This window comes from Rhagoletis zephyria, unplaced genomic scaffold (genome assembly GCF_001687245.7).
Source record: "Rhagoletis zephyria isolate East Lansing unplaced genomic scaffold, Rhagoletis_zephyria_1.1 Rzeph_scaffold_03595, whole genome shotgun sequence".
NCBI lineage: Eukaryota > Metazoa > Arthropoda > Insecta > Diptera > Tephritidae > Rhagoletis > Rhagoletis zephyria.
In genome coordinates, this window is record NW_016160678.1 from 2,471 (window position 1) to 14,685 (window position 12,215).

Here is a 12,215-nt window from a genome sequence, read left to right on the forward strand (position 1 = left end):
AGAACCTTAGCCCCCACAAATGTAGCTAAAGTCAGCTAGCTTGAACTGGCTCATAAACAGAAAAACCAAATTTAAACTAGAATATAAAGTATCTACTTATATATGAGCCAGAATTCGTGAAATCCATCAGTGAAAATTAAACTTTTTTGATTTTTAATTTTAATATTTATGTATATTTTTTAACCTAATTCAGGAACATGGAAAGGGATTCCCATTAACATAACTTTGAAAAAATATATATTTTGCAAGTTATTGCATAATCAATTTTTATGACATTTTTTATTCGATTCACAATATCTTATAAACGATTTATTCGAATTGGATGAAATTTTCAGGACTTATTCCTTTTATGTCATAATTTCTATTGACCCATTTTTTATCGCAAAATTTATTTTTTTCCTTTTTTACTAATACACTTAGGTCATTTTTTATGCGGTACATGCGTTCCTCAGAAAGCCGCATAGAAAAGTTCTTTACTTTCATATAAAACAAGTAAAAAAGTCTAAGTTCGGGCGGAGACGAACATTAAATACCCGGCGCAAGCATTAACTATATGTTTTCCATCTTTCCGAAAACTACCGCAACATGGTAAGCCGGGGTGGTTTTACCCCTATTTTAAACATCTTCGATAGAACGTTCAATTAGACATAATGAGATAAACTTATATAGTCATGTGTGGGCGATATCACGCCCATTTTCCAAAACTCCAAACAATGTTACTTCTTTTCAATGGATTGTTTTTAGTATATATTTTAAGTAAATTAGCGTCCTTAAATTTCGAAATGTTGAAGTTTCAAGCATTTCCAAAATCTACCGTTATATGAAAAGCGGCTTAGTTTTAGTCCGATTTCAATAATTTTCAACGTTTTGCTTTTATGTGGCAAGCACAATAACCATACCGAGTTTGGTACAAATTGGTAGAACGGTTATTGAGATACATACATATATGTGATCATAAGTGGGCGGTACCATGCCCATTTTCCAAAATTTTACCATGAACGTATTTCCTGGTAAAGAATTGTTGCAAGCATCAATTTTGAATAAATTAGCTTTAGTATTTAGTATTTACTGATTTATCGAAGATTTCGAATTTCTCTATATTACCGTTATATGGGATGTGGGCGTGGTTATTGTCCGATTTTATAATATTTCAGCCATGTGGTATGTTGTACCAAGGCCAACAACTGTACTAGGTTTTGGAGAAATTGGTTGAACGTTTACCAAGATATACACATGTAACCATAAGTGGGCGTAGCTACGCCCATTTTCCAAAAATTTATAATACATTAATTTTTGTCTAAAAAGTATTGTAAATAGCAATTTTGAGTGAATAATCTTCAGTAGTTACTAAAATATCACAGTTTTCGTATTTCTGAAAATTACCGTTGTAAGTGGGGTAGGCGTGGTTATTGTCCGATTTTGCCCATTTTCAATATCATTTGTCCTACCCCCGAAAGAAGTGCACATACCAAGTTTCGTTAAGATATCTCTATATCTATCTCGATTCGTTTTGCCTATTACAAACAAATCGTTATGTGAACAAAGTTATAATACCCTTGTGCACAAGTGCGCTCGTGTATAAAAAGGGGATGCATTCCAGCATTTAAAAAATCCGCATAAATTCAAATAGTCCATATAAAAAATTTAAAAAAAAACCGCATAAGAAATCCAGTGAGGCTATATTAAGAAAAAAAAAAAACAATTTATTTTAACAATTATTATTCCATGTAAAACTGAACATTAATGAAATATGTTGTTGCTTTTCCACAATAGTTTTTCATTAAAAACGGCCTCAAGCTGAAGAAAACAAATAAAATTGTATCTGTATTTAAAAGAAAAATAATATAAAATACATGAACTATGCAAGAATACAAAGACAAATTATTTATCAGAAGCATTGTCTCTTACACACTGAAAAAAAAATTAATACAAGCTTTCAGAAAAACCCAAATAGCTACAGCGAAAAAATGGTTTGAAAAACCGCATAAATTCAAATCCGCATAAATAAACCGAATAAAAAGAGACCTAAGTGTATTTATATTAAGAAAGTTTTTGCAAGACTTCCGGAGCAACAAAAACTTTGCAATATTCCTCCAGTCTTATTAAATAACCTGTGCAAATTTCAAATTGTGCGCATTTTTCGTTTAGAAGATATCATCTTTGATTTTTCGATTTTTGAATAAATTTTATTTTTGAAATTTTTAAATACATTGGCGGCCGCTGTGGTGTAGTGGTTAACCGTGCGCGCTACCATTCCGCAGGGCGTAGGTTCAAGCCCGGTTCAAAAAAAAATCATAAAATAAAAAACCAAAACGGTTTTTTTTTCTAATAGTAAAGTAAATTTCAAATATACGTATGATGTTATAAACATAAAGCCGATAAACTCAGAATTCATGAAAAGATCGTGTTCTCAATTAGTGATTCTGATGCAGAATAAGTTCTGCAAGCGATTTGCTGTGTGTTAATTGGTACAAAAGAGTGAAAATTTCTGGTATTCTTTATTGTCGCTGATCTAAGGAAACGTTTCTCCAACGACTGGCTTTGTACATCGTAATCGGCCTCTGTGTAAAAGACAAAAGCGATGCTTTTGAAGTAGCTTTGGCACTATTCATATAAAGCCTTTGGATTAGTTATTTGGTCGCTTGTAGTCTCCCTGCAGGGAAAGTTACTAGTTAGTTGTGAACTAGAATTCTACCAGTTTGCGTTTCAGCCCAACTAGTTCACGTTCTATCCTTTTTCAATGTTAGCGACTGGTAGTTTTAACATTGCGATGTCCTACGAGATGTCAATTGTCAGGCTATGCATCAGCATCTACTAGTAGAAATACTAGTAGCCTCATACCAGTCGATGAGATAGTCTGCCAATTCATCCCCTATGAAAAGCATTAGTATGCCTTTTTGCTCGCGGCGCTCCAACAGTCGCAATGGCCGACAGAGCAAAGCACTCGCGTGGTATGCCTGAGGTACCAGGTTCAAGCCCGGGCGCAGGGAAAATTTTTTTATTTCATTTTTTTTATAATATTTCTTTTATTTATATTTTTTATTTTGGGTTTTTTTTGTTATTCTTAAATTTAATTTAAAAGAAATATATTTTTTTATCTATTTTTTTGTGGCACAAGTATTTCTTCCCATATATTTTTTTCTTTTTTTTTGTAATGCAACTAGATTTTTAAGTTTGTTATTTATATTTAAATTGAAATAATTATTCCTACTTACATTGATCTAACTTTAAAAATATTAACCACATCCAACCGGCCTCGAACCTGCGATCCCAGAACCAGAACCAGTAGTCTTCATGTGACGCCACAGCCGACATTTGTAAGAAAAACAATTAATTGCGTTTTATTTCAGGCATTGGCAATTCAAAGGCAGATGTCGCTGAACGCTTAAGTTCTTCGAAAATGTCGAACTGGTAGGCACATACTAGTTTATGAACTAGTATTTTTTCGAACCGGTTTGGGTTTCACTACAGGGCTGTTGCAAGCTTACACGCGTTGCCTGTCTTTATACTGAGCGCCAGAGCCGTCTGAAAAAAAGAAAAAATAATTTTTTAACTTCGTTGAAACCATGGTTTTGCTTTAAAAAGTCAATCATTTTTTTGTTAAAAGCGTGTACAGATACTGCGTAATTAAACCCAATTCGACATCCTGGGCACATATATTTGCTGATTAAAGAAAAATAACGGCTATCCCAAATTTTTTGTCAAGAGTCTAATACCTTTATAAACGTGACTATGCAGAGTCTTATTATTAGGATCGCAACAATAAAAAAATAAAAATATGCTAATAATGTTGGTTGCTGCTTTTTTGCTTACTTACTTATTTTACGTGCACTTGCTCATAAGACAGTCGTTATTCGTTGCGTATAGGGAATTCAATATCGCATAAAAATTGCAATCCCGCAAGCTTGCGGGATCGAGGTCATCAATCCGCGGATCCGCGGGATTTGCGGGACTAAAAACGATAATTATTTCCTCTAAACAGTTCTTGAAATAAAATGACCATTTTATTGTGAATTCACCCATTCAACATTATTATGCACATTTGCTCTTCACCCTTTATTGTGTACATTTGTGAATTCACCCATTCGACTTTATTGTGTACAATTGTGAATTCACCCTCTCAACCTTATTGTGTACCTTTGTGCTCCTATTTCTTCAGTCCTTTTATTACTTTAACTTCATTTCGATTTGCGATTGCCATCGCTAGAACTTTATCATTTGCTGAAAAAGGAGGACGAGAAAACTGCGGTGCGTAAACCTTTTTATAAATGTAATTTATGATTTATTAACTAAATATATGTAAGCATTCGCCTTTTAGAAATAAATATCTCAATCGTTTGTATCCGTCACATTTATGCGCTACACCGCAAACATCGCCTTTTCATTGTACGCGGAAGATTAAATTCGCGAGCCCTCGGGCAAATGACAATTTTATTTCACACATATTATAATTCAGCGAAGTTTCCGTCATTTTCTAATTGCCGTTTTTTACGCCAAAGCCTAAAGAGACTGTCGAAGCGCACCATTTTGCGACTTCTAATTTTTTGATCTTTGACTAAAGGATTTGTTTTAAAGTGAAGCAAATGGGCTCTACACCACGCCGCACAGTGGTCCAATCTGCTCTAGTAGGGTAATTTAATTATCATATTAATAACTAAGATAGATATCGGGATGAAATATTCCACAAATTAGGTTTGAATGACTAACTTCTGCTCATAAAATGGGCAATATCGAATAGCGACCACGCTCACCAACCATGTAATTAAAAAATCGCATACCTAAAAATTGTTTAACTCTTTGGATTAAAAAGTTAAAAATTTTGTTGAAAATTTTTTGAATTTTTCTAAATTTTGTATACAGTTTGAAAGTTTGACTTTGATTAAAGCATGAACCGAATTGTTATAAATAATAAATAAAAAAAATTCTAGCTTGAAAAGCATTTTGAATATTTAACAAAAATCATCATGCACTCACTTTTGATCGCCAGTGTATATACTCTTTGGCATGAATAAAAAATAGAAAGTCCGTTATGTACAGTATTGACGCCGGATCCGAATCAGCCACCTAATATATGTATAAAATAAAAAAAAACTGTTAAAAAGTCAGATCAAGCTTAACAACTTTTAGGGCCGTTTTCTCATCTAACCTTTAGATTACCGGCCACTTTATCGTCTCGATATACGAGTTTTCGTTTTCTCATCAGCGCATTAATTTCTCGAATCGATAAATTGTTGCTCACCCGATGCAACCTCTAAAAATGTTTACCCAACTTTAAATTTTGGTTCGGTTTTGGTTCATGAGTCAGATATATTAGATATTTCAACCAAGGTTTTGGTTTTTGCTAACAATTGCTCTTGCTCTATATTTGCTTATGTTGCATTGCCAACCTTTGAAATTATATGACGAATGTAGTGAAGTTTCACTCTACGGAATAACAAATTTATTTTTACCGGTAAGATAAGAAAACCAAAACACTTTAAATGAGGAACAATTTATCTGCCCTGTTAGTAAAGGGAAATTTACTGCTTACATTAGAAAACGGCCCTCAGTAAGTAAACGATACTGATGCTTTGATAAATTTGTATCGATTACACCGGCACACAAAAAAAAAGTTTGTGTGATGTGCATTTGACCGGACCTACCTATGGTTATGTATTTCGACCCGCAGAATCCGAATTTGAAGTCAGCTTGGCCAATATACCTCCTATATTTCGAGAAAACTTAAAAAAAAAACCGTAAAAATAGCAAAAATCGGCAATAAAAAACGGTTTTTTGAAGTTTTCTCGAAATCTAGGAAGCATATTGGCCAAACTGACTTCAAATTCGGATTCTGTGGGTCGAAATACATAACCATAGGTAGGTCCGGTCAAATGCACATAACACTATTTTTTTTGTGTGCCGGGCGAGAGCTTCTTCAGGCGAAATACCTTTAGGACTCTTGTTTGCCAATCTGACCTTCTTAATAGCATTACCTCTTTCTGGAGAAGCACTTAAAAGCTGATTAAGTAGCGTAGCTGAAAATCTCATTTTTAGTTCAGTGGCCAAAAAAAATACATCCGGTTCGATAACTTTCGAAAGCTCATTAGCTTTCTTCATTTTAACCCTTTGGCAACAATCTTCAAAACTTTTAGCTGACCTACCAGCAGAAAATGTCGGCTTACCAAACTTAGAACACACAAATTGTGACAAGTCTATTTCAAATTGGAGCTAAACTTTATTTGCAGTAACAAACCGCTCTCTTCTTCGGAAAACTTTTATCCACTTTAGGTCCAAATTCTGAATTAACTTCGCCCGTATGATTTCAATTTATCGAATTTGATTCTATGACTAGATCCTAAACTAATATTGCCTGGTACAAAATCCCTTATTCCATCAAGTCTTTAATTTTTAGGGGTCGACAGCCAAAAATCAAAAATTTCCTGTCTTGAAATTTTAGGAGTTATTTTGAAAATTGAAAATAAATGTATGGGTGCCGCAGCTAGCCGCAGAATTTTTTTGTGGATTCTATTAGTATATACATCAATTGAGAGAATAAGTATAGTAAGTGATCTATATTCCGCCATATAAGAAAGATTTCGTCTACAAAAACAAAAATAATAATAATTTGGTACTCACCAAAAAGATTAAAACTTTATCAGCTCCAAAAAAATATGTGCGTCTACTTCGGTAATAATTTTTACATTTCCTGAATTTTCTTACTTAAAAAAATGTTTCTTTAAACAAGTTATTGAGCTTTAAAACTACTCAGTTTTCGTTGCACACACAATTTCATTTTTCCCTTATTGCTTACTATGACTTTTGGATACCGTTATGTTTATATGTAGCCAAATTTTTTCAAACAAAGTTGTATTTACTCTTAAGTAGACAATAATCTTGCATATTTGATAAAAATGTTATTGAAAAATTACAAACAAAAAATTTAATTAAATTACCGTGCGCCGGAGCCCTAGAAATATGCCAAACACCAGTGCACCAGAAAATGAACTTGCCACCTCGTCGACGGGAACTGAATCTCCTTAATCAAACACATCTGCAACCGCCGCAAAGTCATCGGGTACCACCACTATAGCCATGAGCAGCTCTTCCGCCTCTGTTGCTGCGCCGTCACAACACCAGTCATCAACCCCAAAGGTAAGCCTTGTACATACTTTGCATATGCCTTCTGCCACCACCACGAAAACACCACGCATAGAGTTACTGAACAATCCTGCACAGCCCAATTCCGTGCAACAAAATTTGCCTGCTCAGCAAAAACGTAAAGTCCGCGTGGAATAAAATGTTTGTTCCACAAAGTGCCACCCGCCGAAGTTCCCGCCGCCAATCCAGGATCAGCTTCTCCAACAGTACAGTCGCATTCGGTAGAAAGCATGCTTATTTGTATGCAAAACCAAACTGAAATTTTACAGCGCCAACTTAAAGAAGCAGAAGTTAAGTTAGCAAAATCAGAGTTAGAAAAAGATAGATAATTAACAGCTAGGCAAAATAACGTTTTTCGGCTGCTCCAGTTACACAGATCATTGAAAGTTGCACCATGCCAACAACAACAATTTCGAGCCAAGCGCATACCGTTGCGCATATACAGCAACATGATAGCGACAAGTTTAAACAATCGTGCGTCACCTTATGCCAGTGCGCCAACTCCTAATTCGGTAGATTCCGCTATATTACTGCAAAGAGCAGCAAATAACCAAATAAACGTTTTCGGTTCTACAACCGCACATAGAAAACTAATTGATCTTCCGGAGTTTTCTGGTCAGCTGGAAGACTGGCAATATTTTACACAGCTTCCGTCGAGGCGACTGCCCTATGGTTATACACATTTTGAAAATAACCAGCGTTTATGTAAGTGCCTTACGGGTGAAGATTGGCAAGTGCAGCAACTATTTCGCCATATCCAAATATTCAACATTTTAGTGGCTGGCTTTCAGAAATCGCCGCCTTAATTTCTGTTGTGCTAGTCATTAAGCCACGAGAACCTCGACGCCGACCAGTTTTCCATGTCGCTGAAATTCAACGTAACAACGTCACAAGCAACGATCAGACTACATAATTTTCGTTCCGCAGTAGATCCGAGAAAAAATTGTAGTAGATTGAACGATTTCGCAGTAGATCTAATAAAATTATAACTGGAAGGAATATTCCTATCTGTGGTGGTAGATATCAAAATTATGAGTCCAAAAATAAATTTTAAGTTTTAATTTTTATTATTACAATATAATAATACATAAATATAAATTCACTAGCAGACCCGGCGAACTTCGTCCCGCCCAAAATTTTTATATATTTTATTGAAACTTTTTGGTCCAACATTTTCACCAACAATTCAGGTTTACGATTTTCAGTGGCACATCTGTCTGCTAAGATTAAGGTTTGGTGGTCATTTGCCGCTTTAAATAACCTAAGGAAAGTGTTATATCCGTTCTTGAAATTCTCCAGTTGTGCGGCATTTCATAGCACGGTTATTCGCAAAGCGAAATAAATTTTTTCCTCTTCACTCCCTGGCGGCAACAATGACCCGGTTCTATAGTGAATGTCCTAGAAGCTTTACAGTATAGTAGGTGGCAATTTCAAAATGGGTGCGAATCATTGTTCTACAGAAATGCAATATACATATACTTATTTCAGACGAAATACCTTAAAAGTTTGAACGCATAATAATATTGGAAAATCACATCCATTGGGCCAATTGCAACGCAGGAGCGTTCGATATACTCAATGGTGCAACAGGTCGATTTAATCTGACCTTCACGGCCCCTTTTCTCACTTGGCTATTTTTAGTAATAGCTCGACTTCAGCACCACTTGGCAGCACGTTTTTGCAATAGTATTGCATACATATTTAAAACATTAGCCAAATCGGATCATAAATACGATTTTTAGTAATAACTCTACTACAGCGCCAACTGTCGGATTAAATTGTGAAATTAAACCATCCAGAGACCCACTCAAATACATAAAAACTTTCGTTAAAATCCGTACAACCATCTAGGAGGATTTCACTCACAAACACACCTACAGAAGAATAAAAAAATTCATTCAAAGATAGCTAAAGGTCGGTACGTTTGTAGGCCTCACACCCCTTTTCAAATAGCCCAAATTTTCTCCATGAGTATGGGCTTGATTTCAACTATATACATATCTCCATACGAAGTTCCAGTACTGTACCATGAATACTTTCAGAGATATGCAGTATAAAAATTCGATTTATATGGGAGGTGCCACGCCCCCCTTTCCAACAGCTGCCCTCTTTCTTCATGAGTATGCGATTGATTTCGTATATCTCCATACCAAGTTCCAGAACTCTACCATGAACACTTCCAAAGATAGGCAGTATGAAAAATTCGGTTTGTATGGAAGATGCCACGCCCCCTTTTCCAATAGTTCCAATTTTTCTCCAAGAGTATGCGATTTATTTCGTACATCTCCATACAAAACTCTAGAACTCTACCAAAAAATTTCCAGAGATAAGCAGTATGAAAAATTCGGTTTGTATGGGAGATGTCACACCCCTTTTTACAATAGCTAAAATTTTTCTCCAAGGGTATGCGATTGATTTCGTATATCTCCATACCAATTTCCAAAACTCTACCATGCACACTTTCAGAGATATGTACCATAAGAAATTCGGTTTGTATGGGAAGTGCCACGCCCCCTTTACATATAGATTTTTTTCAGCCTAAAACCATCCTTGGGACACGTGCGGCAGGTGGCAGTTTCAAAAAAATCGGTTCAGCCGCTCTCGAGCCTTGCGAAAACTAACAAACGGCTTTCTAAATATAAATTAGTTGAGATATATTATATATTATAATTATATTTTGACAGTATCCGTTGTTTCTGATTGGCGCAAAAAAATCTTGCCTAGTGACGAATTCGCCCCTTGATATGGTCGTTACTTAAAGCTATTTATATTCGAAATTGCATGAAAATTGGAAAACAGGAATCTATAAGCTTATCCAGGCAAAAAGCTACCTACGTACCGAATTTTAAGCAAATCGGACCATAAATACGATTTCTTCGAACAGATCGGTCCCTGGTCCACTTCTCGGACAAAATGGATCATATATGCTAAAAAGCTACCTACATACCGAATTTTAAGCAAATCGGACCGTAAATACGATTTTTTTCGAATAGATCAGTCCCTGGTCCACTTCTCGGAAAAAATGGACCATATATCCTAATATATGCTAAGAAACTACTTACGTACCGAATTTTAAGCAAATCGGACCATAAATGCGATTTTTTGGAATAGATCGGTCCCTGGTCCACTTCTCGGAAAAAATTGATCACATATGCTAATACACGCTAAAAAGCTACCTGAGCACCGAATTTTAAGCAAATCGGACCGTAAATTCGATTTTTTCGAATAGATCGGTCCCTGGACCACTTCCCGGAAAAAATGGGTCATATATGCTAATATGTGCTAAAAAGCTACTTACGTACTAAATTTTAAGAAAATCGGACTATAATAAGATTTTTTCGAATAGACCGGTCCCTGGTCCACCTACCCGAAAAAAAAATTGTTTAGCCTAAAACATGGTGGTTACCGGAAGCTATTCGTATACAAAATTTCACGAAAATCGGACCAGCCGTTCGCGAGATTACCTGTTACAAAAAAAGGGACTTCTCTTTATATAATTAGTATAGATTTGTAAACTTAAAAAATTTTTAAGTTTCTAATTTAATTGGTTTGTACAAATTTGCCGTTTTGAAAATGTATTGTTTTAAAAACTTCAAGAGATCAATGGTTGGAATGAACACAGCAGTAGTATCAATAATTAAACTTTTTGAAAACATCAAATTATTTACGGTTGTAACGTTCAACCTGTTTCTATATTTCGATTTGATTATATTCATTTCTGAAAACTTTCTCTCAGCCGAAGCGCTGCTATGAGATTGATAGATTTTTGAATAACTGTTCCTCAATAACATTTTTTTTATTTATCATTGAAGTCCAGAATTTTACAACATCTTGTTCCAGATTTTTTAAATCATATATTAAAAATGATCGCCATTCATCATTCAAAGTTTCAATACTGCTTTTATTAAATGGAAATGCCTCAACCAACTTTAAAATCGAATGCATTTCACTTGATTGAATCTTTTTTGGACTCAGGTATTGTAGTAAAGACATTTTTTCATCTTTAAATGAAAATCGTAGTTTAATTTGGTTGCACATAGTTATATAATAGTTCAAAATGTTTTGTTTAATTAAAATAATAGACTTACTACTCAAATTGTGTTCATGTTTTCCGAATTCTAAGCCATAAAATATTTTTCTTGGAGGATGTTGAAAATCAGGATTTGTACAATCAACGTCAATACTATATATTCCTTTTTAATAAAATTGTGTAAAAGTTTAAAAAAGTTTTCTTTAATTATTGGGTAGAGGTAATGTACCATGGTTTTTTCGTATTGAAATGCTTTGTTCATTTGGTTTATTATATTAAGAATATACGACAAAAAAAGCAGGTACCCTTTGTTCACATCGNTCCAAAATACGTTCAACTGCCGCCTGGGCAGATAACCAACGCGTGGGGCAAGTATTTAAAATTTTGTGGACGTAAACATCGAAATAGTTTTGAAAAGTTCGGAAATCTGCCTGCCTTTTTGAACTATGCGAGAAAAAGTTGAAAATTGATTTGAGCAAAGCTTTNTTTAAAATTTTGTGGACGTAAACATCGAAATAGTTTTGAAAAGTTCGGAAATCTGCCTGCCTTTTTGAACTATGCGAGAAAATCTTGAAAATTGATTTGAGCAAAGCTTTGGCTTCCAGAGGAAGCTCTTTTGCAGCGGCTTTTGCGCAAAGATTCAAGGAGTGGCATGAGCAGCCCATATAAAAAAGTTTAGGGCTGAAAACTTTTAGTTGTTGCTTGACTCCATTTAACTCGCCTCTCATCACCGAGGCATTGTCAGTTCCAAGCCCAATAAAATTTTCAGGTGGAATTTTTAACTCTGTGAAATAGTTTTTTTATGGTATTTGCAATGGACGAAGCCGTTTGCTAATCTATTTCTAATAATCCGAAAAATGCATCTTTTACGGTGTTAATTTCTAAATACACTGGACCACAAATTTCAACTTTTTCTCTTTACCAGAAACGCCGTTATGAAATTCTTATGTAAAATCACCCCCTGATTCCGAAAATCAAGGTTGTATTTAATTCTATGGTACCGTTTTTGAGATATTTGCAATTTACCGTTTTTGCAAAAAAAAAAAAA